This window comes from Microcaecilia unicolor, chromosome 6 (assembly GCF_901765095.1).
Source record: "Microcaecilia unicolor chromosome 6, aMicUni1.1, whole genome shotgun sequence".
In the NCBI taxonomy this organism is placed as follows: Eukaryota; Metazoa; Chordata; class Amphibia; order Gymnophiona; family Siphonopidae; genus Microcaecilia; species Microcaecilia unicolor.
The window spans coordinates 185,136,837-185,159,670 of record NC_044036.1 but is presented as its reverse complement, the minus strand read 5'-3'; the positions used below and the strand labels follow the sequence as shown (position 1 = coordinate 185,159,670).

At 41.7% G+C, this 22,834-nt stretch overlaps 1 protein-coding gene and 1 long non-coding RNA gene across 4 annotated transcripts in view; one reads left to right on the top strand and one right to left on the bottom strand.

The window, feature by feature from the left end:
• The window catches only part of RNF123 (ring finger protein 123), a 594,888-nt gene that overhangs the window by 238,295 nt on the left and 333,759 nt on the right, over nucleotides 1-22,834 (top strand). The gene's annotated exons all lie outside the window — the stretch shown is intronic.
• Nucleotides 4,424-10,981, bottom strand: LOC115471600. The gene is made up of 3 exons (XR_003942374.1): nucleotides 10,876-10,981; nucleotides 9,586-9,591; nucleotides 4,424-4,434 (listed from the first exon to the last, which is right to left on the bottom strand). It is a non-coding gene; the product is annotated as an uncharacterized LOC115471600 (long non-coding RNA).

The following is a 22,834-nucleotide window of genomic DNA, read 5'->3' as shown; positions in this document are numbered from 1 at the left end:
AACCCTGGAAATACACTGATTGTCTTTAGTCTGTTTTTTTAACTATCTGTATTTAAAAAAAAATCATAAAAATGAGTTTTTACAGCTTTTTAAAATGAAGAGTAATGAGATAATTTGCTGAATATTTAAAGGTAGTAGATTCCACCAATGTGAAGATAAAAGAAAATGTACCACTAAATAAAGTTTTATAAATCATGCCTTTTAGGCTTGGAAGTTGTAAAAGAAAGGGTAATCTACTACCAATGGCTGTGTTCCTAACTGACAGTTGAATTAGATTTCCCAAATGTAACGGGGGAAAACATGAAGAATTTTGAAAAAGTCATAGTTAAAAATAATTTGAGTCCTGACTGGAAGCCAGTGAAGCTTCTTTAACAATGGCAGAAACTTGTAAGTATGTTTTATCATCAGAAACAAAATGATTATTCTTCAACGCTAAAACAATCAATTCGCTAAGAAAACTGGTAGGAACTGGACAAGGATGTGGTTGATTTTCCAAAGCTTGTTGCACAATCAAAAGCGCTTCATGTTGAGGGATAGAAGTGTATAGAGAATGTACATCCAGCATGGCTAAAATAGTCTGTTTAACCTCTAACTGAGAAAGAGTTTCTGGCATTGCTATAGGTGGTTCTTTTGCCCCTTCTATCGCCAGCTTATTTATGGGATATTTTGAAAAACACTATGGGGCTCATTTTCAAAGCACTTAGACTTACAAAATTCCATAGCTTTCTATGTAACTTTGTAAGTCTAAATTCATTGAACATATACCTCTTTGTGTACTCCTTGCAGGTTTTCAAGTTTTCAGTGTAATAAGTTTGACTCGTTTGTCCTAAGGACAACCATCTGGTCATTTAGGGCTTCCCTCATCTGTCAGCAACTCTCTTCTATGAGAGAGGAAATCAACAGACTCAGACAGGAATTAGCTGCAATTCAGGGATCTTCCAGGACTACACTGCCTGCAGTCAACTTACCACCACTGCCTCAGGGGCAGGGGCGTAGCTACGGGTGGACCTGGGTGGGCCCAGGCCCACCCAATCTTGGCTCAGGCCCAGCCAAACAACGACGACTGGAACGGCGACTTTTACCCGAAGTCGCAACGACGAACGGGCAGGTAGCGCTGCAGTAGTAAAAGCAACAAGGAGACTGGTTCGACTCTCCGTCCTTCACTCCCTCCCTCTGCATCCCGCCCGAAAGGAAATGACGTCAGAGGAAGGCGGGACGCAGAGGGAGGGAAGTGAAGGACGGAGAGTCGAACCAGTCGACTTGTTGCTTTTACTACTGCAGTGCTGCCTGCCCGTTCGTCGCTGCGACTTCGAGAGTACAATGGAACGGAAGTGAGCCAGCGGCCAGCCTATCACGTCCACTCACTAGTAAAGATCACTGTTTGCACTCCCCCGCGCAGCTGTCACCGTTCACTTACACAGCAAGCAAACCTGTGAGCTGCTGCATCCACGTCATTCTTTATAGGTGGCTGGGAGATGCTGTGAAGGGGGAGGGGGGAGACGCTGGATAGAAGGGGGAAGGGGATGGACAGAAACAGGATGGGCAAGGGAGAGAGGAGAATTGCTGGACAACAGGGATGGATGGAGGGGAAAGGGGAGAGAGGAAATTTGCTGGAGATGGATGGAGGAGAGGGCAGGGGAGAATGGAGAGTTGCTGGACGGAGCGGAGGGCAGGGGAAGGAGGAGAATTGCTGGACATGGATGGATAGAAGGCAAAGGGGAGAGAGGAAATTTGCTGGAGATGGATGGCTGGAGGAGAGGGCAGGGGAGAATGGAGAGTTGCTGGACATGGAGTGGAGGGCAGGGGAAAGAAGAAAATTGCTGGACATGAATGGATGGAGCGGAAAGGGGAGAGAGGAAATTTGCTGGAGATGGATAGATGGAGGAGAGGGCAGGGGAGAATGGAGAGTTGCTGGACATGGATGGATGAATGGAGGGGGCAGGGGGCAGGGGACAGAGGACATTTGCTGGATAGTGGAGAATGGAGAGTTGCTGGACGAATGGCTGGAGGGAGGGGAGAGAAGTCAGGAAGGAGGTGCACATGGATAGAGGGGATGGAAGAGAGGAGAAATGCTGGACATGGATGGAGTGGAGGGCAGGGAAGAGAGGAGAAATGTTGGACAAGGATGGAGGTAAGGAAAGACAAAGGAAGGAGATGCACATGGATGGAGGGGAAGGGAGAGAGGAGAAATGCTGGACATGGATGGAGGGGAGGGAAGACAGAGGAAGTAGATGCACATGGATGGAGGGGAGTGAGGAGAAATGCTGGATAAGGATGGAGGGAAAACTGCTGAGTTTAAGGGCTGGTTTGGAACACATTGAGGGCAGATACTGAAACTAGAGGAAGGATAGGGGCAGGGCTACAGATGGTAGACAGGACGCATAAGGACACAGGAGGATGGTGGACATGGTGAGTGAAAAAATATCAAATGGAAAGAAACACTGCGTAAAACAGAAGACACTGGGACCAAAGTGAATAGATCAGACAACAAAGGTAGAAAAAAGTATTTTATTCAGAATTTATTAATTTGAATATGTCATCTTTTGGAAATGTGCATTTTTGATATTTTGCATGTAAGTTTCAATTTTTCTGGTATTGCTGCATGCTGAGTCTGACTTCTTGAGTTAACTTTCCAGTTCAGGGGGAGGAAGTGACGTCATTGGAGGTAATGGCTGCTTGAAAGCCTGGCTCCGATAGTCCTGAAGTGAAATAAGCAATTACCCTTCTCTGTGAGCGATCGAGGTCAGCCTAAAAAGCGGGAACGGTACACAGAGCTGCACCGGAATAGATTGAGGAGATGGAGAAGCGTGGGGAACCGCCTAATCTTTCCCAATATGCGTTTTCGGGCAGCGGCCTACCAAAACGCGTGGCAGACATGGAGGACGAAGACTTTAACACGCCGGAGCTCTTCGCGGAACAAGCGAGCACCGATAAGCCCCTGACACAAGACTCGGCAGAGGAGGCTGAGAAGGGCTTCCCGGAGCTACGTTCGTGGTTGAAAGAGATGCGCACCGATATTAAAGCGGTGCGAACAAAGCTGGAGACTCTAGGAGCCGAACTACGGGGTGAGATAGCAGAAATCGGGCATAGAGTTGAGGAGGTCGAGAGCAGACTGGAGGATCACACAGAGGATATGGGGGCGATGGATAGAAGAATTACCGATCTGCAAATCGGGCAGCAGCGAATTGATGGTCAGCTTGAGGATCTAGAGAACCGCAGCCGTCGCTGCAATCTACGGTTTCGCGGGCTGCCCGATACCCCCACCTACCAGGAGGCAGAAATGGTGGTACAGCAAATAGTCAGCTCCCTACTCTCGACTGCTGAGGCCCCGATAGCGCCGGACCAGGTGGCACTGGAGCGTGCACACCGAACCATGGGGCCCACTCGAAATAACCTCCCGAGAGATATTATCGCCTGTTTTCGAGACTTCAAACTAAAAGAAAGAGTTTTGAAGGCGGCTCGTCAGAAAGATGACTTTAAGTGGGATACATACCATGTGGAAATCTACCAGGATCTCGCAGTGGCGACACTAAAGCGCCGAGCAGAACTTAAGCCAGTCACAGCTAAGTTGAGAGAGCTGGGCCTACGCTATCGCTGGAGGCATCCATTTGCGCTGGTTTTCTATAAAGATGGGCAGCAACACCAAGTCAAGTCGCTGGCGGAGGCCCGAGCGGTAATCCCGGAGGGAGAAATAGCGGAGGGACCAGTGGGACCTGGATCACAGAAGTCATCTACGGGGAAACGACCCCACTCAAAGTGGCAAAGGGTGGGCCGCAAGAGGCTAGAGCGCCAACAATCGGCAACTCGCCTCACATGAAGAAATGGAGATAGCCCTGAACGGTTGGTTCTGGTGAATGGCCCTGCACACGGAGTGAAGCAAGGCCGCCAAGTACGCTCTGGTTTTATTTAAGTTAAGACTGGAAGATTAATGTTGGGACTTTCTTTCTATTTTGTATATGATGGACAAGACTGCACTTCCCCCTATGAAGCGCCAATTCCATAGGGAAGAAGCGCAAAGGTTGAAAGGGTGGGGGGGAGAATTTAATATTAAGGGGATTAGTAATTGGATCTATAAGGGGCAGGAGTTAAGAAGAGGGGATTATAGGGCACAAGGGGGGAAGGGAATCGAACGGGGAGAGGGATTTTTCAAAAATTGGAATTGGCAGCATAATGATGACCTGTTTAATATGTATAGATGGAATGCAAATGTATAACTATAAATGTTAGAGGCCTCAATACTCCTCAAAAACGAAAACAGGTATTTGGAGAAGTGCTTCGCCTGGGGGCGGATGTAGTCTTCCTTCAGGAGACGCACTTGAAGCGCAAGCATGAGCATTTGATGCGTCATAAGCGATATCCTGGGATATATTGTGCGTCCAGCTCAGATGGAAAAAAGAAAAGAGTAGTACTGGTGGCTCTCTCAGCTAAATATGCCTGGGTTGTACATCGTGTGATAAAAGTCGTAGCAGGCAGATATGTATTGATAATAGCGTCCTTACAGGATAGATACTATACTATGATAAATGTTTACGCCCCCAATGAGGGACATAAGAGGTTTCTGGAATCCCTGGAGAAGATTATTCAAAACCACGCTAAAGGCCAGCTCTTGGTGGGAGGTGATTTTAACCTAACTATAGATCCACGGGTTGACAATTCTGGCGGGGAGGTGAAATATGCCAAGAATGATAGGCTAGCATTAAAGGCATGGTTAGAGCGTTGGAATTTGCGGGACCTTTGGAGGGCCCAACATGGGGGTGAAAAAGACTATACTTACTATGCTCCTCAGTATAAATCATACTCCAGAATTGATTTTTGGCTGGGCGATGGAGGGCTAAGTGGATCACTAGGGAAAATAGAGATATTGCCATGTAGCTGGTCGGACCACTCATTTGTGGCACTGTCCCTGAAGATCGGAGTTGAGCACAAAAAGCGCAAATACTGGAGGCTAAACGAAACCCTTCTCCTAGATCCACAAGTCATCACACAAGTAGAACAATATATAAGGGAATATATTCAGATCAATGACACTGAGGAGGTGCGCCCTACGAGTGTATGGGAAGGATTAAAGGCAGTATTGCGGGGTAAATTAATAGTGTTTCAGACACACCTATATAATAAACAAAAGGCACAAGAGTCAGAGATACGCCAAAAGTTAGAGAATCTGGAGAGGGACCATAAGGTAGACCCAACTAATCTTACTATAGAACAGGATCTGCATCAGGCTCGGCTACACTTAAATGAACTACAGTTAGCAGAGATCACTATTCAGCTTCAACGGGCGCAACAAGAACACTTTGAATTCGGGAATAGGGCCAGTAGACTACTAGCACACAAACTTAAGAAACAGGCACAGCGCAACTGGATCTCGGGCATTATAGATCAGGATGGGGTCCGGTACACACAAACAGAACAAATCCAGGAAGTCTTTAGCCAATTTTATGAGCAATTATATCAATCAGAGCAAAATGCATTCCCTCGAGATATAACAAGTTACTTGCAGGAGACGTCACTACCGAAACTTACAGGAGATGAATTACAGAGGCTATCACAGGATATAACCCTAGAAGAGATAACTGAAACAATAGAGGCCCTCCCCACTAATAAGGCTCCAGGATTAGATGGGTTTCCCGCGCGGTTTTACAAAATAATCAATAAATGGCTGGCCCCGGTATTGTTAAAGGCGATTAACTCCTTTGGAGCCTTAGATGAACTCCCATACTCCTGGAGGGTGGCGGAGGTGATCCTTATCCTGAAACCAGGAAAGGATGAATCCCACTGTGGGTCCTATAGACCAATCTCCTTATTAAATATAGATTACAAAATTTTCACCAAAATCTTGGCCCGTAGGATTCAGGGACTCTTGCCTGGGCTTATACATGAGGATCAAGCAGGCTTTATAGCAGGGAGACAGACATTTGATAATGTCAGGAGTTTGATGCATGTAGTTCAATACTCTGAGGAGAATACGGCGGTACCGATGATCCTTTTTTCGGTTGATGCCGAGAAGGCGTTTGACCGCGTCGAGTGGTCGTTCCTCTTTGAAACATTAAAGCAAATAGGTATAGAGGGCAGATACTTGGGGTGGATCCAATTGTTATACACCAATCCATTGGCAATACTGAAGATAAACGGATCCCACTCTGAACCCCTAAATTTAAGAAGGGGAACTAGACAGGGATGCGCAATGTCGCCCCTTCTATTTGCATTATCCATTGAACCATTGGCCAAAAGGATTAGAGAACATGAGGGAGTGTCGGGGGTGACAAGGGGCTGGAAAGAGCAGAAGATTATGCTATTTGCAGACGATATTCTGCTGACATTGACACGTCCCCAGAGCTCACTAGCGAATGTCATGCATATAATAACACAATTCGGCTTGAAATCGGGTTTTAAAATTAATGCCACTAAGTCTGAACTCCTTAATCTTACCACACCCGACTCAGAGATCCAGCAAATCCAGAAAGATTTTCCTTTTAAATGGGTTACCAAGGGCATTAGATATTTAGGAGTGACGATTACTCCGAAAATAGATCAGATTTACCAGGCAAATTACCCACAAAAGGTGAAAGAATTGTTCGCTGAATTAGATAGATGGGAGGGCTTAAATTTATCCTGGTTGGGAAGAGTTCATGCCATAAAAATGATGCTATTGCCCAAACTATTGTATATGTTTATGGCGTTACCAGTGCCAATTCCTCGCATCTTCTTTCAACGTCTTAATAGAAAAGTGTTTGCGTATATCTGGAACAAACGGCCTCCTAGGGTACGCAGGGCAGTGATGTTACAAGCTCCAGCTCAAGGCGGGATGGGAGTCCCAAATTTTTATCTTTATTATCAGGCGGCCCAACTGCGTATATTGGCGGACTGGGACCCGATGACTATAAAGAAGTGGCTTCACTGGGAACGGGCGTGGCTATGTACACGATTCCTAGGAGACGTACTATGGAAGTCAGAAAAAGAAATAACGAGAATACAGCGTAGGATTCCCATAGGGGTGGGACACCTATTGAGCACCTGGCTTCAGTTATGCAGGAAGGTGTTTCCGGAATGTAGATACTTTTTGCAAATGGGGATTAGAGGTGCCCCGGGGTTCCCGCTAGGAGAATCAGAGAAAACATTCCAACAATGGGCGTACAAAGGGTTATATAAACTAGATCAAATTTGGCAAAATGGAGACATAAAACCTTTCGAAACACTTCAGGAAGAATACAAGCTAGACAGTAGGGATTTGGTGTACTACAACTGTCTGTGGAACTACATTGCTCGTAGGGCGAAGGATGAGTTAGAGCTAGCGGAAACAAGGCTCGAAAGGGCGTTGAGGGGAGGAGGTAGAAAAGGTAGTATTACTAGGCTTTATAAAGCATTACAACTCCTCACTACACCACAAGACCATTATACTGAGAAATGGGAAAGGGCCCTGCAGAAGAGTTTCTCTCCGGAATGGTGGAAGATTAGCTATAGACAGTTGCTGAAGCCCTCCATCGCTCAGGCCACAATAGAAAACGGGTATAAAATATTATACTGGTGGTATTACACACCGGAGAAATTGCATAAAATATACCCCCGAGTTTCAGCAGATTGCTGGAGAGAATGTGGAGGTCGGGGCACATTCCTGCATATTTGGTGGGAGTGCCCAAAAGCTCAGAAATATTGGTCACAAATTATTGAATTAGTGAAAAAGACTGTACAAGTGGATTACCCACAACAGGCAGAAATATGCTTATTACACTCCAGGCCCCCGGGAAGCAAAAAATATAGCCATAAACTGGCGACCCAGATGCTAGTGGCAGCAAAAATGGCAATGGCAAAGGCCTGGAAAAGGACGACAATGCCCTCCACTAAAGAGGTGTTGGCTAGAGTTGATTACTTGCACATGATGTCTAGGCTGACGGCGATGAGAAAAGGTGAGATGCATATCTTTCATAAAATTTGGCAACCATATGAGACGGTCAAGCAAACTCTTTCATAATTCCAATGCTGCAGGGGAGGGGGGGGGAGGGAAGGGGGGAAGATACAAGGGGGGGTTTCTATAGGTAATGTGTAGTAATCTGGATTGATAGTTCTGGAAGTCCATGTTTATCCTGTCATATGTTATTGACTGATGTTCTGTTGAGATGATTATATGTAAAGATGTAAAATTTGGAAAATTTCAATAAAAACAATATTAAAAAAAAAAAAAAAAAAACTTTCCAGTTCAGTATTTTGCCTTCATATTTTTTGATTTCTAGTTCCTTGTGTCATGTTTGTTGTGTCATGTGTTTTTCAAGTGTGATCAAGGTGCAGTATTCTGCTAGCATGTAGTATTCGCAGCCCTTTTTGTTTTGCTTTTTTTCACGAGGTAGTGTATTGGTGTTTTAGAGCCTAGTGTAATTACAGTTCTGCCTTTTCAAGCATAAGGTTGTAGCTCATCCTGTCCTTGGAATTAGTGCTGTTATGGTTTTAAAGATATGAGTGTGTTTTTGCACAAGTTTGTGTATAGCATTTTGCAGTGGAGAGATTGTGGGATAATGTAATTATATTTAAAAATATCAATTTTTCCATTAAGTATGTATGTGGTTATACTGATGCAGGGCAGCTGTTGGCAGACTACTTAGAAATCCATCATCAAGTGAATTCTTAGGCATTATTTTGTAGGATCCCAAGAGACACTACTCATACTTATATAGACAGTGCGTGCCCACCCATATTAGCTCTGGGCCCACCCAAAATCTCAGGTCTGGCTACGCCACTGCTCAGGGGATAAAACACCACAAAGATAGATGGATGATTATAGGCTCCGGTAGATTACTACAGGTGACAGAGGCATCCTCCCTACCAATTATTAATAAATAAATGAATTATTACCCCTACATAATTCTTTTGCTGTATTAAGAGTATACTGATGCATAGAAAATAAGCTCTGAGGTGAATTTACGAACAAAAAAATGTAAATCAAAACAAAAGACACCCACAGGTTTGTACAGTACTGAGGGAGATACATAGATTATATTTTTGTATTATGGAATTGCTATATTAGAGCATTCTGATGCATAGAAAATAAGCTCTGATGTGAATTTACAAACAAAAAATGTAAATCAAAACAAAAGACACCCACAAAGCACTGACAAAACAGAAAAATAATTCTTGCTGTTAGGGACTTCATTATCAGAGGCAATAACTTAGGGACCCATTTCATTGGACCAAACAACCTTCCTGGATCCTCAGCCATCAGGGATACCAGTCACATACTGACTGTGATCAAAGAGAATAAGGATTTTCAAACAGACATTGTAATGCACTTGGGGACAAACATTCTAATTTTCTGGCCAAAAATGGCACAGAGAACTTTTCAGAAGCTGGGGAAGGGTTTGAAGTCTTTGGTACAGACTGTAGATTTTTCTGAAGTACTACCTACCTGTGGAAAGAGAAAGGAAAGACTTTGTAATAGAAGTTCAGTAAGTGGTTCAAAGCCTGGTATCATCAAGAAGGTTTTAGATATATAAGAGGAATATCTATCTATCTATCTATCTATCTATCTATCTATCTATCTATCTATCTATCTATCTATCTATCTAAACAAAAGGCTATATTGTAAGGATGACCTACATCTTTCTGTGGCAGGAAGAGTAATCCTTGGGGAGAAATTCAGACAATATTTTACTAGGCATTTAATCTAGCATGTGGGGGTGACAAAGGGAAGCAGATGAAATTAAAAGTCACCCATAGGTAATGCAAAAATGCAACAGCAGTGGGGAACATAATGTTAACACCGTCATCAACAAAGGAGAAAGAGAGAGTAGGCAAAACACTATACTGAAGATATAGTAAAATATGGAAAGCAATGAGCACAAACACATGTAGTTTAGGTAATAAAGGTCAGGATCTCCAAGATCTGATATTAGAGGCTGACTTGGATATTGTTGCTATCACAAAGACATGGTTCAATGATTCCCACGAGTGGAATACAACCATACCAGGCTATAACCATTTTCAGAAGGATAGGGATAGCTGAAGGGGTGGAGGAGTGGTGCTGTATGTGAAAAACTGTATTAAAGCAGTTGAAATACAGGGGACCTGGAGGAAGTGTTATGGATTAGCTTGAAGAGAGAAGAAGGAACCTCCATACACACAGGTGTCATCTGCTGCCCTCCAGTGCAAACAGAGAAGCTGGACAAAGATCTGGTTACAGGTATCCATAGATTGGGTCTGAAAGGAGAGGTACTGTTAATAGGAGATTTCAACCTTCCTGATGCAGATTGGAATGTCCCAAGTGCAAAATCAGAAAGAAGTAAAGAGATTGTGAATGCTCTTCAAAATGCTCTGCTCAGACGAATGGTGTCAGAACCCATGAGAAAAGGGATGATGCTGGATCTGTTAGACACAAATCGAGAAAGTGTTTCTAATGTCCGGGTGGGTGCCCACCTGGGTAGTAGCAATCATCATGCAGCATGGTTTGATGTAAGAGCTAAAACGGACTATGGACACACACAACTTAGTCCTGCTGATTTCAGTAAAATGGGAAAGTTCCTGAAGAAAGAACTGATGGGATGGGAGAGATATAAGAGAAATGGAAAGAAGTGGTCCAAGCTGAATGTATGTATAAAAATGGCAACTGAACTCTGTAAGGAAATTTAATAAAGGCAAGAGGAAAAGGAAACTGATATGGTTCTCCAAACAGGTGGCTGAAAAAATAAAGGCAAAAGAGGAATACAGAAAAACTCAAGCAAAGCATAGAAAAGCGCAGGTGGAAGAAAAAAGGGCTAGAGATGTAAAGAGTGGAGACAAGACTTTTTTAAAAAATATATTAGAGAAAGGAGGAAGACTAGAAAAATGTAATTGTGAGACTTGAAAAATGCTGAGAACAGCTATGTGGAAAGTGATGAGGAAAATGCAGACGTGCTAAACAGAAGAAAAGTCTGGAGAAGGACCTCAGATGGCTGACAAAGGTATATATGGGCATGGAGTAGATATCACACTGGTCACAGAAGAAAATGTTTACAAACAACTTGAAAAACTAAAAGTGGACAAAGCCATGGAACCAGACGAGATCCATCCTAGGATATTGAGGGAGCTCAGAGAAGTTCTTGCAGGTCCTCTCAAAGATATCTTTAATAAATCCTTGGAAATGGGAGAGGTTAACTTGAAATTCCAAGAACGAATGTGGTCCCTTTTCACAAAAGTGGTAACAGAAAAGAAGATGGAAACTATAGGCTAGTAGGCTTCACTTTGTGGTTGGAAAAAATAATGGAGACTCTGCTGAAGGAAAGAATAGTGAACAACTTGGAATCCAGTGGGTTACAAGATCTGGAAAATCGTGCCAAATGAATCTGATTTCTTTGGGTGACTGTTGAATTGGATTGAGAACATCACTAGATGTAATCTACCTGGATTTCAGCAAAGCCTTTGACACGGTTCCTCATAGGAGGCTCATCAATAAACTTAGCAAACTGAAGTTAGGACCCAAAGTAGTGAACTGCATTAGAAACTGGCTGACTGACAGATGACAGAAGGTGATGGTGAATGGAATTTCCTTTGAGGAAGGAAAGGTGAGTAGTTACGTGCCTCAGGGATCAGTACTGGAGCTGATTCTGTTCAACATATTTGTGAGGGATATTGCTGAAGGGTTATAAGGAAAAGTTTGTATTTTTGCAGATGACATTAAGATTTGCAACAGAGTGGACACCCTGGAGGAAATAGAAAACATGAGAAGATATGCAAATGTTAGAAGAATGGTCTAATTTTTGACAGTTAAAATTTAATGCAAATAAGTGTATAGTGATGCATTTGGGGAGTAAAAATCCAAAAGAGCTGTATGTGCCAGGGGGCGAGAAGTTGATACGCAAGGACCTGTAGAGGGACCTTGGGTTGATAGTGTTTGAGGATTTCAAGACTACATAACAGTGCAACAAAGCAGTGGCTGTAGCTAGAAGGATGCTGGTCTGCATAGAGAGAGGAATCACTAGCAGAAAAAGGGAGGTGTTAATGCCCTTGTACAAGTTGTTGGTGAGGCCCTACTTGAAAAGATGACTGACCAGCTTTCAGCTTCTTGGATTGCTAAGTGTAGGGTACCACAGGGTTCACCAATATCGCCCATACTGTTCAATGTTACGATGTCTCCACTCGACAAAAAACTAGAACAATTGGGCTTTAACTCATACATATATGCCGATGATGTTACAATCTACATACTTTTCAACAATAACATCTCAGAAATATTGCTGAAGATCAAAAAAGGACTGGATACCATGGAAAACTGGGCCACAACTTTCAAACTAAACAGTGAGAAAACCAAATTCATGGTTCTATCAAGCCCACACAACCCCACTTCCTACCAAAACTTCACAATCGACCAACAAGCATACCAAATTGAAACACAACTAAAAATACTAGGATTCATCCTTCATAAACACCTCTCTCTTGAAAACCAAGTATCAGTGCTCAGATCAAAAAGCTTCAGAACACTATGGAAATTGAGAAGGATTAGAGACTACTTTCCCAGACAAGCATTCCGTCTAATAGTGCAATCGCTGATAATGCCACAACTATACTACTGCAATGCAGCATACCTAGGGTGCAAATAAAACACACTAAAATCACTACAAACCGTTCAAAACACGGCTGCAAGACTGATATTCAAAAAATCCAAATATGAACTATCTCCAAGAAGTACAACCCCAGAAACTAGAAGTTATCTATTACTTCACCTACGTAATTTTAGAAATATATCCTACAAGTCCATATATATGGCTGGTTTCAGCTCTCTGGGATCCAAATGGTGGAACTCAATGCCAAAGGTCATGAGAAACATCACAAACTATCTTCAGTTTAGAAAATAATTGAAAACCTACCTCTACAAGAAATTTTATGGCTAACCGTGCACACCATAGTGATCATCCCACCAAATTTAACTGTATTAAATCAATGTAATTTCGCTAAATGTAAAATTGTAAGCCACGTTGATTCACTTTTTACTGTATTGCATCAGTGTAACCTCGCTAACCATAAAATTGTAAGCCACTTTGAACCAAAACTTGTTTTTGGATAACAGCGGGATACAAGAATGGAAATAATAATAATATTAATAACATTGTGTTCAGTTCTGGAGGGTCGTACCTTGCTAAGGATATAAGAAGACTCAAAGCGGGTCCATAGAATGATGATGAAAATCATATCAGGATTGCACCAAGAGACATATGAGAAAAGACTTGAAGACCTTAATATGTATACCCGAAAGGAAAGGAAAGATAGACGAGATATGATAAAGACGTTTAAATACGTGAAAAGTACTAATCTTCAAACAAATCTTTTTCAGAAGCGAGAAAGTGCTAAAACTGAAGGACATGAATTGAGGTTGATAGGCTTATCTAATTTAATTTAATCCAATTGCCACATTTATTTTTGCTAGATCCTCATTGGAGCCCAAAGCAGATTACAATAAATTAACTAGCAAGTGCAACTGGGAATTACAGTTTCTCTTAATTTATATTTTACAATGGTAAAATGGTAGCTTGGGGGGGGGTCTCCTTATTCTTTCTCTTTGGGGTAAAAAGTAAAAGGAGAGAGAGAGACCTTTGTGCATGATGTCTGATTAAGTGGGCACAAATATGGGCGATGGGGATGCATTGTGACATACAGCACTGTAGAGGGCATCATTGTATCCCTGTGTGATATGTTTTATTTACACACAACTGGTGGCTGTATTGTGTTTGTCTGTTTGGCTGTGTTTCTCCGGTTAATAAAAACATTTTAAAAATATATATACAGCCCTCTCTGGCAAAGCTTCCCCATCTCCCCCTTTCAACTCTGCTTCTCTTCATATTGCTTCTTCTTGTGGACTTTATCACTTCGATCCAGTTACTTGTCCTCTTTTGTTTCAAGCTTTCCCTGATTTATTTTTGATTCTCTTCCCTTGTACGAGCAAGCCCTTTCCTGGGATCAGTCTATCAATTCAGGTCTAGATAAATTTACTCCTTTTAGACCTCAGACCTGTGCATCTCATTTTAAATTTCCTTGGTATCATGCCGGCCGTTGCTTATTTGAATGGAGAGTCCATAGAACAGAGCACCTCAGACCTTGGCACTCTCGTCATGTCTGTAGACAAGAACTTTGCTATTTTAACTCTCAATTACGTCAAGCTAAAAAAGGTTACTTCCAGTCTAGGTTCTCTTCCTCTTATAATACTACTAAATGTCTGTTTCAAATAATCTCTGATCTTACATCCACCAAGAATGGTAGCTTCCTGTCCTCTCCTTCAGCAGACTTTGTTGCCCAAAACTTAGGTAATTTCTAAAAAAAAAACTTTATCTCAGCTGACTTCTGTGGTGCTTTCTCTGTATTCTCAGGCTACATCACTTACCCTGGAGCCCAAATCTGGTGACTCATCAACATTGTCTTCATTGAACAAATTCTTCCTTCCCACTTTGACTTCATTATCAATGCTGTTAGCTTCTATGAAACCTACAACCTCTTTTCTCTTGACTCTATTCCATCTTCCTGGCTCAAAGTTCTTCTCCATGGCTTAATTCCACTAGCTTTCATTTTGGTCACCGGTAGCCTTTCCTTTGGTTTGGTTCCACCTACCTGAAAGAGAGCCCTTATTCGTCCCATACTTGAAAAAAAAAAAACAACTCTTTTGATCCTGCTGTTCCAGCAAACTATTGGCCTGTCTTTAACCTTTGTTTTCTCTTGAAACTCACTGAAAAAATTGTTTATACACAACCAAGTACATCGACCACATGTTGATTCTTCATCCTCTGCAGCAATACTGGGGTAACACTCCGTTCTCATTTCCAAATATCAAACTATGTACTACATAGAAACCGCTTTACTCCAACAATTCCTGTCTCTTTTTTTACTTTTTTTTATTGCTGTGAATATCAGTGTGAATACACTATTTTATCATTGATGAAAACCAGTTTGAGTTTTTAAATTTCACATATCTACACGGATCACAGCTTCTGGCTACAATCTGAGTAACGAAGCAGGCATACAAGCACCAGCCCACAGCTAAGTACCTACTTCTTGAAATCAATATGCATTTTTACATCTAGTCTCATGGAAGAGGCTCGGAGGGCTGAAGTGCAATGATGCTTGTGAAACATATCATCACTTTACTAGCCAGAGGGATATGTTATTTACTGAGCACTTCTATCACCACTAAAATAGTGTATTCACATTGATATTCACAGCAATAAAAAAAAGTAAAAAAAGAGACAGGAACTATTGGAGTAAAGCAGATTCTTCATCCTCGCCAAGTGGGTTTCTGGCAACGCAACGGCACTGAGTCTGTGGTCACTTCACTCCTTAGTGAGGGTGGCCAATGTAACGCCCATTTTTAAAAAAGGTTCCAGGGGAGATCCGGGAAATTATAGACCAGTGAGTCTGACGTCGGCGCCGGGGAAAATGGTAGAGGCTATTATCAAAAACAAAATTACAGAGCACATCTGAGGACATGGATTACTGAGACCAAGTCAGCACGGCTTTTGTGTGGGGAAATCTTGCCTGACCAATTTACTTCAATTCTTTGAAGGAGTAAACAAACGTGGACAAAGGGGAGCCAGTTGATATCGTGTATCTGGATTTTCAAAAGGCGTTTGACAAGGTACCTCATGAAAGGCTACAGAGGAAATTGGAGGGTCATGGGATAGGAGGAAATGTCCTATTGTGGATTAAAAACTGGTCGAAGGATAGGAAACAGAGAATGGGGTTAAATGGGCAGTATTCACAATGGGGAAGGGTAGTTAGTGGGGTTCCTCAGGGGCCTGTGCTAGGACCGCTGCTTTTTAATATATTTATAAATGATTTAGAGATGGGAGTAACTAGCGAGGTATTTAAATTTGCTGATGACACAAAGTTATTCAAAGTCGTTAACTCGCGACAGGATTGTGAAAAATTACAGAAGGACCTTACGAGACTGGGCGGCTAAATGGCAGATGATGTTTAATGTGAGCAAGTGCAAGGTGATGCATGTGGGAAAAAAGAACCCGAATTATAGCTGCGTCATGCAAGGTTCCACGTTAGGAGTTATGGACCAAGAAAGGGATCTGGGTGTCGTCGTCGATAATACACTGAAACCTTCTGCTCAGTGTGCTGCTGTGGCTAGGAAAGCGAATAGAATGTTGGGTATTATTAGGAAAGGTATGGAAATCAGGTGTGAGGATGTTATAATGCCATTGTATCGTTCCATGGTGTGACCGCACCTTGAGTATTGTGTTCAATTCTGGTCGCCGCATCTCAAGAAAGATATAGTAGAATTGGAAAAGGGGCAGCGAAGGGCCACTAAAATGATAGCGGGGATGGGACGACTTCCCTATGAAGAAAGACTAAGGAGGCTAGGGCTTTTCAGCTTGGAGAAGAGACGGCTGAGGGGAGACATGATAGAGGTATATAAAATAATGAGTGGAGTGGAACGGGTGGATGTGAAGCGTCTGTTCACGCTTTCCAAAAATACAGTGGTGGAAATAAGTATTTGATCCCTTGCTGATTTTGTAAGTTTGCCCACTGACAAAGACATGAGCAGCCCATAATTGAAGGGTAGGTTATTGGTAACAGTGAGAGATAGCACATCACAAATTAAATCCGGAAAATCACATTGTGGAAAGTATATGAATTTATTTGCATTCTGCAGAGGGAAATAAGTATTTAATCCCTCTGGCAAACAAGACCTAATACTTGGTGGCAAAACCCTTGTTGGCAAGCACAGCGGTCAGACGTCTTCTGTAGTTGATGATGAGGTTTGCACACATGTCAGGAGGAATTTTGGTCCACTCCTCTTTGCAGATCATCTCTAAATCATTAAGAGTTCTGGGCTGTCGCTTGGCAACTCGCAGCTTCAGCTCCCTCCATAAGTTTTCAATGGGATTAAGGTCTGGTGACTGGCTAGGCCACTCCATGACCCTAATGTGCTTCTTCCTGAGCCACTCCTTTGTTGCCTTGGCTGTATGTTTTGGGTCATTGTCGTGCTGGAAGACCCAGCCACGACCCATTTTTAAGGCCCTGGCGGAGGGAAGGAGGTTGTCACTCAGAATTGTACGGTACATGGCCCCATCCATTCTCCCATTGATGCGGTGAAGTAGTCCTGTGCCCTTAGCAGAGAAACACCCCCAAAACATAACATTTCCACCTCCATGCTTGACAGTGGGGACGGTGTTCTTTGGGTCATAGGCAGCATTTCTCTTCCTCCAAACACGGCGAGTTGAGTTCATGCCAAAGAGCTCAATTTTTGTCTCATCTGACCACAGCACCTTCTCCCAATCACTCTCGGCATCATCCAGGTGTTCACTGGCAAACTTCAGACGGGCCGTCACATGTGCCTTCCGGAGCAGGGGGACCTTGCGGGCACTGCAGGATTGCAATCCGTTATGTCGTAATGTGTTACCAATGGTTTTCGTGGTGACAGTGGTCCCAGCTGCCTTGAGATCATTGACAAGTTCCCCCCTTGTAGTTGTAGGCTGATTTCTAACCTTCCTCATGATCAAGGATACCCCACGAGGTGAGATTTTGCGTGGAGCCCCAGATCTTTGTCGATTGACAGTCATTTTGTACTTCTTCCATTTTCTTACTATGGCACCAACAGTTGTCTCCTTCTCGCCCAGCGTCTTACTGATGGTTTTGTAGCCCATTCCAGCCTTGTGCAGGTGTATGATCTTGTCCCTGACATCCTTAGACAGCTCCTTGCTCTTGGCCATTTTGTAGAGGTTAGAGTCTGACTGATTCACTGAGTCTGTGGACAGGTGTCTTTCATACAGGTGACTATTGCCGACAGCTGTCTGTCATGCAGGTAACGAGTTGATTTGGAGCATCTACCTGGTCTGTAGGGGCCAGATCTCTTACTGGTTGGTGGGGGATCAAATACTTATTTCCCTCTGCAGAATGCAAATAAATTCATATACTTTCCACAATGTGATTTTCCGGATTTAATTTGTGATGTGCTATCTCTCACTGTTACCAATAACCTACCCTTCAATTATGGGCTGCTCATGTCTTTGTCAGTGGGCAAACTTACAAAATCAGCAAGGGATCAAATACTTATTTCCACCACTGTACTAGGACTAGGGGGCATGTGATGAAACTGCAGTGTAGTAAATTTAAAACAAATCAGAGAAAATTTTTCTTCACCCAACGCATAATTAAACTCTGGAATTTGTTGCCGGAGAACGTGGTGAAGGCGGTTAGCTTAGCAGAGTTTAAAAAGGGGTTAGATGGTTTCATAAAGAACAAGTCCATAAACCACTACTAGATGGACTTGGGAAAAATCCACAATTCCAGGAATAACATGTATAGAATGTTTGTACGTTTGGAAAGCTTGCCAGGTGCCCTTGGCCTGGATTGGCCGCTGTCATGGACAGGATGCTGGGTTCGATGGACACTTGGTCTTTTCCCAGTGTGGCATTACTTATGTACTTAGTGAATTCCATGCATGTCTCAATCAGCGTAATATAACTTTAGCTATCTCTCTTGCTTTATCAGCAGGTTTTGACTTGATTAACTACTCCTGTGCCTGGAACTTCCAGGGATTTCCAGGTTTGTTTTAAATTGGCTCTGTTCTTTCTTACATGGTTGGTCCTTCTCTGCTTATTCTTCTTCCTTTAAACTCTTCGTCTCACTCTCTGGCCTGTGGGGTTCCCCAGGATTCAATTTTGTCTCCTCTCCTAATATTTCATAAGTCCCCTGGTCATTCTTATCCAAAGCTTAATATCAGTTTTTACTTCTACGCCGATGATAGCTTACTTATTTTCCCCACCTCATCCCTCATGACCTTAGCCCACTAAAAATCTGCTTGGAAGCCATTGCCACTTGGTTATTAGACCATAAGCTAATGCTCAACCCAGACAAGACCACAGCTTGCTGGATTTCTGTTTACCTGTCCCAACCAGCTCTCTCTCCTGTTTTGTTTGGTTCAAATATTCTTCCCGTTCCTTCCTTCTGTTATTTTGCAGTTGTTATTGGTTCCCAACTCTCTTTCCAATAACAATTTTGTCCATTTCTTAAGCAAAGATTTTCTTCCCTTAAAAGGCTTTGCTCAGTTGTGTACTGCTATGAATTTACAGCTTGCTTCACTAACACAGACTACTCAGTAATTACTGTGGATTCTTTTGGATTCATTTTAGGTAAAGAGACCTTTATTAGTGGTTCTAAAATCTATAATGATTAAGATATATACAGTGATTAGCTATATAACTAAAAAAAAACAATACCTATCTATAAACAATCATTACATCACTGGTCTCTACATCTAAGCAATGCTAAGAGTTCCTAGACCAGGAAAAGAAGCAATAAAACAATCATCACTGGTCCTTACATCATCCAGGCTCTTATCAGCTGGGGGGGGGGCCCTGTTCACAGTGAAAGCCAGGAGTTTCTTTGACCTGGAAACGTGGTTCTCTGCGTAGTTCATATGTTACTCACAGATGAGTTCCCAATTTCACTGAAAGAAACTCCCCTTTTTATTAGGCTTAGAACTCATGTTCAGAGCTAAGGAAAGTTACAGGATGCGTCTCTGTTTAGGTAAACAAGCCATACTATGGGAATGTGGTCACATGTTTCCCAGTCCAGGTGGCCAATCTGAACTCGAAAACAAGCCCCATCTTTCCTTTCACATAACAAATTAATTAGAGCTGTGTCTTATCTTCTACATTCCAACTTATTTTCACACAATCAAAGTTAAACAATTATTTTTAAACAGAATTACTTCTAATCAAAAATACAGACCCGGAGGGCACTGATCGGTCAAAGCAGAGTTGAAAAAACAATCTTTAAAATTCACTTCAACTACATTTGGTCCTTGATTTTCAACTCTGTCTGAACGACAGTCCATACATAAGTCATTACTCTACATCAGGTAAAAAAACAAAAAAAAAAAGTAAGAAAGATTATACAAATAGGTAAATATACTGAGCACTAGTTTCAACAAACATACTAAAATTAGTAGGAAGTATAGTCCAAGGGCAAATGGTAATAATGCTGCCCACTAATAACTAACCAAAATTCAATATTACAAATAATACACACTGCTTAGTTACATTAAAGTACACAATTTGCCCAGAACAAAAGAGGTCAGTTCACAAGGCAGTATTTAAAATTATTAATCTGGTTGTGCAAGGAACCCACCGGTGAAATTCACTTCCACAAATGTTCAGAGTTAGTCATCTTGAGCTTTATTCCTTTGTATAAGGGCAAATAAATGTTACAACATGCAAGTAGTAAATTATGCCATATTAATTTCTACTTGTAAACTATCTGAGTTTAATAAACTAAGTATAATCCAAAAAAACTTTATCATATTGCAAACTAATAAGCTGATTAATGTCAGTTCTAATACATTTTGTTTTGAGTAAAGTTTCAGTATCAATAGCCTTTGGTATCTCTACACTTGTACGAAAAGCTCCTAACAATGTATCATACCAAGTTCATTTTACTCTACAATTAAGGCAATTAAGGATACACAGGTCTTCATAGGTGTAGCATTCACACAAGAAGAATATAAACATGTGCTAATAACACATCGGTGGTGTAAATCTCAACAATGTCCGCCTTTTTGGGTCAACGATGCTGTATTGGCTGTCTCTGACTTGTGCAAGTCATATTAAACTCATTCATGTGGCAGGAGGAGGAGGAGTAGCCTAGTGGTTAGTGCAGCGGACTTTGATCCTGGGGAACTGGGTTCAATTCCCACTGCAGCTCCTTGTGAGTGTGGGCAAGTCACTTAACCCTCCATTTCCCCAGGTACAAAAATAAGTACCTGTATATATGTAAACCGCTTTGAACGTAGTTGCAAAATACCACAGAAAGGCAGTATATCAAGTCCCATTTCCCTTTCCATATTTGTGTGTTGTTAACAGTTGCCACAGGACACATCTAGTAAGCTGAACATGTGTAATTATCGTGTTGTCAGATTTCACTATGATTCTTCCATCTCCCAATCAGCTTGCCCTGACTCTTGGCGGTGAGTCATAAATGTCCACTGGGGGTAATAGCCATACCCAAAGACACCATAAGAAGAAAGATTACAATGATTCTTACAAGGATCTATGAATAAAGCATATAAACAGATCAGTTATTCTCTAAGATGACACTTATTTGCTGGGACATAGGTCCATTCCTCTTGCCCAGATCGGAGGATCAAGACAAGGTTATATTATGACTTAAGGCATATTGCTGTACTAATTAGTCTTCAAAAATGGGAACCATTATCAATTTTTAATAGTGTTGCCTGCAAGGATGTGCAATTACATATCTAGAATAATTATCTACTGCTGTGCACACATATTGACATCCTTACAAATTAGGTAAATGTCCTATATAATCCATCTACCAAATTTGTTCAGGTAATTTTCCCCTTTATAATTATCCCTTAAACATGGGGAACAGATCACCTAGTCTGGTGTTAACAGATCAGACATTCAACAATAACAGTTCTAATAACATCCATAGATAAACTAATACCATGATCTGTTGCCCACCTGTAAGTGGTCTTTTCTCCCAGATGTTCACATTTTTGGTGCTCCCATTTCGCCAAACCTGAGCAATCTGGCTCTTCCACAGTTTTCCACCTCGAGGGGTGTGGTTTTACTTTATTCATCAGCCACTGCGCTGTAGAGATGTTCTAGGCTATCACCCTTGCAATGGGCATCTACATGAAAAACAATAACATTAGTATTTTACACAATTCTAAATATCTTGCCACAGTTCTCTGCCCCACAGATCCTTGATATATTTTCCAATTAAAATGGAATATAAAATGGACAGCGATACCATGGTCAGACCACTTTAAATTAAACATATCCATGCAATGGCGGATAAAAAATCTTGTCCAGAAACAAGAATGTAAAACTTACACCACAAGAGGCCAAATCAATCCGGTACTATTCTGGCAACAGTTCTACATGAACGAATGGACAGTAGAAATAGATTCCAATCAATACCTCTTAAATTTGGACAATAGATGCAAGAATATACTTGATACAATAGCACCATTACAAACAAGAACATCGCGAAGACACAGTTCACTACCTTGGTTTAATGACAAACTGAAAAAACTAAAAACTCAAGTAAGGAGACTTGAACGAGCATGGAATAAAATGAAAGATGAGCGAACATTTAATGCATGGAAACAAATGCTGAGAAAATACAAATATAGAATCAGACAAACTAAAAGGTCATACTACAAATCCAAAATCGGGCTAGATTATAAGGACATACATAAGCTAGTCCAATTCGTACATAATCTTCTTGACACATCACCGGTTACCTCAACTAATACAGATACCCCATCAGCAAACAATCGAGCCACTTACTTTAACGAGAAAATTATTAAACTACGATCCACCTTACCAATTAACTCTACTGACTATGAAAAATTCATTAACTGTTTGGACCCAACCATTGATGAATATCCAGCAGACCGAATCTGGACAAATTTCGATTTACTGATGGAGAAAACAGTCACCCAAGTGATCAACAAATTCACTAAGTCCCATTGCAGATTAGACACATGCCCCAGTTACTTAATAAAATCTGCCCCTCAACGTTTCATAACAGATCTCACCTCCTACTTAAATTATATGCTTCAACATGGATCCTTCCCTATGGATAAAGGCAATATACTACTTACACCAATTCCCAAAGACCTAAAGAAAAAATTAAATGATATAACCAATTACTGCCCAGTTGCATCCATCCCTCTTATAGTTAAGTTAATGGAAAGTCTAGTTAATAAACAACTTACTGATTATTTGAACAATTTCTCAGTACTACATGCATCTCAATCTGGATTCCGTGCTAATCTTAGTACCGAAACAGTACTTATAACACTCCTAACTGAATTCAAACAAATAATTGCAGCTGGAAACAATGT